The 6634-nt window shown below is 40.6% G+C and overlaps 1 long non-coding RNA gene across 1 annotated transcript in view; it reads left to right on the top strand.

Moving 5' to 3' along the window:
- Positions 1 to 1411: 1411 nt before the first annotated feature.
- Positions 1412 to 6634, top strand: part of LOC149180966 (uncharacterized) — a 45213-nt gene continuing 39990 nt past the window's right edge. The window contains exon 1 of the long non-coding RNA XR_016257506.1: positions 1412 to 1590. This is a non-coding gene — a long non-coding RNA (uncharacterized LOC149180966). The remainder of the gene's footprint in view (positions 1591 to 6634) is intronic.

The following is a 6634-nucleotide window of genomic DNA, read 5'->3' as shown; positions in this document are numbered from 1 at the left end:
CTTCGCGCACAACCTACTTCACAATTATTAAACTATATAATTCTTTTGATTCCTTGATTTAAAACCAATATATTCAATCTAACTTTCTTTTTTCTTTTTATTTAGTGAATGTGAATAGCAAAAAATTATATATATATATATATAATATCATATATATATATTATATTCAAAACATTACTTTTTTTTATTTATAAATGTGAATAGGAAAAAAATATATATATATATATACACGAAACATCCCAGTACCTGTTTTCCTCGAGGAGAAAAAAAAACGGCATCTGCTGGCAGAGAAATAACCCAAATGTGAACTCTAAAACAACAAATGTGAACTAAAATCAACGTAGCTCAAATCTGATGAAAGAACCGAACTGTGGACTAAGAAGACTGAAAACAGAACCCGAAGGAAAATTCTTTTAACTCCTCTTCCTCCTTGCCTTAAATTGATTCCTTAGCTGCCTACATAACTCTCTTCTGCTTCATCGATTATTAGCTGAGTGGATACAGCCCTCCCTGCACAAAACCTACCTGCGAGCAACCTACAATTCAGAAAGCATAATGCTGTAAAGGTACATCTAAATCAAAACAACTATTTCCCCGTAAACAAAACAATCTGCAGAATGTCTCTCTCTGCATCAAAGCAGCCAAAAACAGTATGCAAAATGCTTCCCTTCACGGCTAAACAAAGTTGGCAAATATAAAATTAGTAAGGTAAATAGGTCACAATTTTCCCTTCAAAATAATAGAAATTCTGATATGATGAAATTTTCGAAAAATGCAACTATCCAGCTTCCGTATTTTGAGTGCTTTGAGAATTGTTAATAGTGCTGAATCTAAATCTATTTAAACGCCTTCCCAGTAAAAAAATTGAAATATTTTTCTCCAGATTCAAACTAAAAATTCACCATCAAAACTAAATTATGACCTCCAGAGACTACACCCATATAAAATATTACAGATGCTATAATATTTTTTCCAATGACGAATCTTAACCAGTAAAAATTAGTATCGTTAAACAAGACTCATCGGTTCAAAAAAAAAATTCTAAAACATGGCAATTAATCATAATAAAATATTAAAGAGTAAGTGATCGATCAAAATGGGAACAACTCTGGTGTCGAGCCGAGCCGAGTGGAAGATCGCGATGATGGCAACCAACCACAGAAGATCTCTCTCGTCAGGATGCCATGTGCCATGCCTATAGCTGGAACTATCTACTATCAGGTGCGATATGATAATATGCATTTTCTATAGGCTTTTTGCATACAATCTTTGTCTCTTGCCACGTTCGCCCCTCTCACTTTACCGAGATTTCTGAACGTGGAGTCTTGCATGGCTGTCCCGTGTCTTGCTCTTGCTCATCTCACCTGTAAATTCCAATATAGCCTATCTTCTTCCGCCTGTGACAGCTTTTTCGACTAGCCTTAGCAAGGCTCCCCCTGGCAAGGGGAGTCTTTCTGTTTTCTTAGACCCTACTGGACTTCTTTTAATACTGTTTTCTCTCCGGCGATTGCACACCTGCTTCAAAATCTTCGGGTTCGGTTTTTGCTGTTTCTTCTGCGATATACTTCCCCCGGCCTCGGCTCGGTAAAGGTCAGTTTTTCATTGTTCTGAACCTCCTGTATTTTTTTTGTTAGATGGAAGGTAGATTTATAGAAGATAATCGTAGAGTTTTGTCTGAACTCACTGGAGTTAAAGGATCGCTCGTCTTCTTTTCTCGCTTCCTTATCCTGGAATGTTCATGTCTTAGCTTAAGGGAAGAACGGGAATATAATCTCTGATGAATTTATAGAGATTGGAACGACTTTCTGTGATTTAATAGTAATATTATATCTCAATTCCCATGAGCTGGTCATTTTTTTTCCAATGGTCTTGGAATCCTTTGAATTCCTTCTGGAACTTCGTTACTATTTCTAGGTCTTGTACTGATTGTCGTTTTAAAATTGGCCCTTGGTGGTGAATTTTTTAGGCCTGTTGTTGCTGTATCATTTGCCCAGGGGTATCCTCGTACTTACTGTCATCTCCTTCTCGGTTGATTGGGTTTTTCGTGTTGTCGAACTGATTTTTCCAACCATTTTCCGGCTTTGCGGTTTCTGGTAGCTTCTATCTCTGTATTAACTCCTTCTTTGTCCTTTCTTCCTACCCTCGGCCTAGTTAGGCAACTTCCTTAATGGGCATAAATTTCTCTGGAGACTCTCGTACTCTTATGTACTGACAGCTAGCCCCTCTTATATGACTATTTTTGGCCGTTTATCACAGCCTTGCCTCCTTCTATAAATACCTGGATTTGCTGTCCAGCCATTTATCCTCTCGATATAAATGAGGAGTATTTTCTCCATGCTCTGTGAGGATGATTGTATCGCGGGGAGGTTAGAAAATCTAGTCCTTTTGAATTTCTGTCCTTTTCCCAGTGCCTCATTTACTCCTATATCCGATTTCCCTTGTGGGTTGGAGGATTTCCTCTGACTGAAGTGATGGAGTTACTCCAAGTGGAATCTGACACGTCAGTTTTGGTAAAAGCTGCCATGGAGGCAGAGGATTTACACTTCGGAACAACAAAATCATCCTGCCGACACTCCAAGCTGGTAGCCCACTTGCAGATTCCTCAACAAGGTGTCCTGCCAAGATCACCCCTCCCCCGGCTGCTGTATGTTTAGACGGGATCAAGCTGAAGGACCGTATTGAAAGCTTACAATCCCGCGCACTAATTGGGAAATGGCATTTCCCCGAAATGAACGACGTCCAAATTAGGAAATGGCTAGGAGCTAGGTGGCGGTCGCTCATAGGGTACACCCCTACCATTGTCCGTCTAATGAAAGACTGGTATAGCTTTCATTTTCAGAAAATGAAGGACCTCTATATCGTTTGGAAATTCCCATGGTTTTGACCCGTTGAGAAATACCCCTCACAATAATTACATTTGGGTCAAATTGCCAGCTCTCCCGATTGAACTGTGGACAAGAGAATCTTTAGCATGTATTTGGAATGCTATCGGAAAGTTTGTCTATGTCGATCCTAGGTGCCTGGGAGCAAATGATAAAAGGGTCGCCTGGATCCTGGTAGAAAAAGATTACAGGGGTGGATTTCTGGAGCACATTGATCTGTTCTGGGGAGCTTTATCTACCTGTCAAAGGCTAGATCACTGGGGAGTCCCCTTCAGGTGCTCCCTATGTCATAAAACGGGACACCTCAAGCACAAATGTCCGCGGCAAACAAAAGCAAAGACGAGACAAAAAGATCACAGGGTGTATCAAAACTACCAGGTCAAGACCACACTGTCTGGTTCCGAGGATGATGAAAAGTTTTTTTATTACAGAAGCTCCCCAATCACTAAAATTTCCCCAGCTTGGCCTCTCCATATTTCCTCCTCCCCGTTTTGGTTAGGGGAGCCTTTCCTCCGCCCTTTCTTATCCCCCAGAAATCATAAATCCTCCTCCACAATCTTTTCGAGATCCAATTCGATGGGAAACTTACTCAACTCGGTTTCCAATGTCTTTCCCTCTCAACCCCATCCTCCCCAACTATCTCCGGATATCCCCATCATCTCGCCTTCACCCATCCCGAAGGAAAACACAATCTTGCTCAATATCTCGTCATCCTCTTCTTCCCCTACTCGATCGGGTCATGTAACTCATATTCTATCCCCTTCTACCATCACTCCCCACCCCCCGATTGTTTCCCATAAATCCTCAAAGGGAAAAGCGCCACTGATCTCGATCTCTCCCCGGTCATCTCCAATCCCATCCCCCACAAACGCACTGGGCAGCGATCTGGATATGCTTCTACAGAGGGAGTCTCTTAGCCTGCTGCCCCTCACCATTGATAAACCTCGAATGTCAACTTCCCCTACCATCAGTCCCAATTCGGTGAGGAACATCACTGTTCGTCGAAAAAACAACAAGGGAAGTAGGCATTTCAGGGGGAGAAAGGGTATCTCAAATATTAACTTCATGGATTCCTCAGTTGACATTCCCATTGCCAGCCTTCCTGAATGCGGGCCTCTTAGAGCAAGCTTGCCCGAAGAGAATGCAAGATGATGAACTTTCTTTCTATCAACATAAGGGGTCCTAGAGCTGACCCGAAATTTCTAGCTCTAAAGGATTTATTTCTGTCTTCTTCTTACAGGATGATCTTAATTCAGGAGACAATGCACGATAGACAGGACTCTATTTCTTTTTTTAGGCGCATGCTGCCTACCTGGTATATGGCAGCTACAGAAGCGGCTGATCTCTCGGGAGGCTTGGCAGTCTTATGGGACCCGAGATGGATTACTACAACCACGTTCCGATGTCTAGGGGGAATCTTGGTTATTGCTAAACAGAGGGGCTGTGCAGACTGTTATCATATTTTAAATGTATATGCACCCTATAAAGAGAGAGCAGCATATTGGAATGGTTTCCTTTCATCAGGTATTATGGAGATCGAGTCGCTTATCATTGCAGGGGATCTTAACTGTACTATGGGACCTGATGAGATTTGGGGTAGGGGGGAAAAGATAGACCCGGTTGGCGAAAAAAATTAGAGAAGCGATGTTACAATATAATTTTGTAGACGTGTGTCCAAAATCTCTATCTCCCACTTGGGACAACGGAAGATCGGGTGAAGCTTACATAGCAAAAAGATTGGACAGGTTCATTATGCATGCAAATTTAATGGAAAAACTTGGTATCCCGAACTCCCATATCCTCCCTGTTTTTATTTCGGATCACCGACCGATTACACTGCAATGTTATGAACAACAACCACGGAGGAACTATCCCTTCAAATTCAACAGGATATGGCTTGAAGATGTAACGTTCAACAACATTGTCTGTGAATCTTGGCATTCCAATGACGTGAATCCTAGTAGCTCCCTGTCATAAAAATTGACTGTTAAGATGGAGCGTCTGAGGGCAAAAGTTAAAGAATGGCAGTTTCAAAAAAAACAGTCCAATCATCTGGAACTACAAGAAGTTAAAAAAGAATTAGAATGCATAGCAAATAGTATGTCAGCCCACCCCCTATCTTAGAGTACTCGTGCCCGACCTTGGAAACTGGAGAAAAAAAAATAGCAGCTATTAACCATTGAAGAAAGGACTTGGCGCTTAAAGAGCCGAGCAACTTGGCTAAAGGAAGGTGACAAAAACACGAAGTTTTTCCACCGTTTCGCAAACAAAAGGAGAGATACCAATTCTATATGGAACATCAAGTGTGAGGATGGCAGAACAATGTACATACAGGAGGAGATATCAAAGAAAGCAGTAAAACACTTTCAAATGGCATATAAAGAGGAGGACACCAGAGAGATAAATGACATTATGTGGGGCATTGATCCTTTTCCATCTATGTTCGATGAAGAAGATAATGAAAGAATTTTTGCAGCTGTAACGGAGGATGAATTATTAACTATCATGAAAACTTTCAAAAAAGACAAATGCCCTAGTCCTGACAGTTGGACCATTGATATTTTCATACACTTCTTTGATATGATGAAAAATGAAATAATAGGAATGGTGGAAGAAACCAGAAAAAGCGACAAGATTAATCATATCATTACTTCTACCTACATAGCATTGATTCCAAAAAAAAGGGTCTCTTCATCTTTTGCAGATTACAGACCTATTTCTTTATGCAATACTGTATATAAAATCATCTCAAAAATAATTGCAGAAAGAATCCGTGGAAAGCTTTCTCTTTATCTCTCAAAGGAACAACATGGTTTTATGAATGGCAGGAATATTATAGATGTGGTGGCTATAGCTCAAGAAGCACTACACTCCTTGCACACAAAAAAATTAGCAGCGGCCATCCTTAAAATAGATCTCAGGAGAGCTTACGACTGCATAGATTGGAGCTACCTGAGGTGTCTTCTCATAAAGATCGGGCTAAATGACTAGTGTACAAAATGGATAATGGTATGTGTGGAAGGAGTAAACTTTGCCATACTTATAAACGGAAGTCCTTCTACTTTCTTCTCGGCAGAAAGAGGTCTTCGATAGGGCTGCTCCTTGTCCCCCCTGTTATTCATATTAATTATGGATACTCTAAGTCTTCATCTAAAAAAGGTTGTGGATATGGGGAGCATTGGTCCGCTTTATGTTTCCAGGGGATGCTATTTCTCTCACAACCTCTTCGTGGATGATATCCTACTCTTTGCTATGCTCTGTAGAAAGTTTTGGCTTATTTTGCACGAAATTTTAGTTTCCTTCCAAAAAGCAACAGGTTTATGTATAAATGAAGGAAAATCTTCATTCCATTATGGAACATGTATATGAATGATATGGAATATATTTCTCAGCTGTACAGAATACAGGCTATTTCTATCAAGGAGGGTATGAAATATCTTGGTTTCACCCTAAAGCCCACGGCTTATACCATATCCGACTGGTCATGGATCATCAACAAATTTTATAAGTTGATTTTGGGATGGGAATATAGATGTTTATCTTTGGCGGGCAGGATGATTCTCTCCCAATCTGTCCTGACCCGATTATCAGTCTATTGGGCGCAACTATATTACTTACCTTCTGCTATAATAAAAAAATTGAACAATCTGATGGCCAACTTCATCTGGGGAGGAGTTAAAGAAAAGAGAAAATATCATGCATCTTCGCAGTTTCGGCATGGCCCTTCTTTGTAAATCACTGTGGAGAGCTGT

Source organism: Pinus tabuliformis, chromosome 3_2 (genome assembly GCF_031772625.1).
Source record: "Pinus tabuliformis cultivar Carrire ecotype Pingquan chromosome 3_2, CPIR1, whole genome shotgun sequence".
NCBI lineage: Eukaryota > Viridiplantae > Streptophyta > Pinopsida > Pinales > Pinaceae > Pinus > Pinus tabuliformis.
The sequence above is the reverse complement of the archived record's forward strand: the minus strand, read 5'-3'. Positions and strand labels throughout refer to the sequence as shown.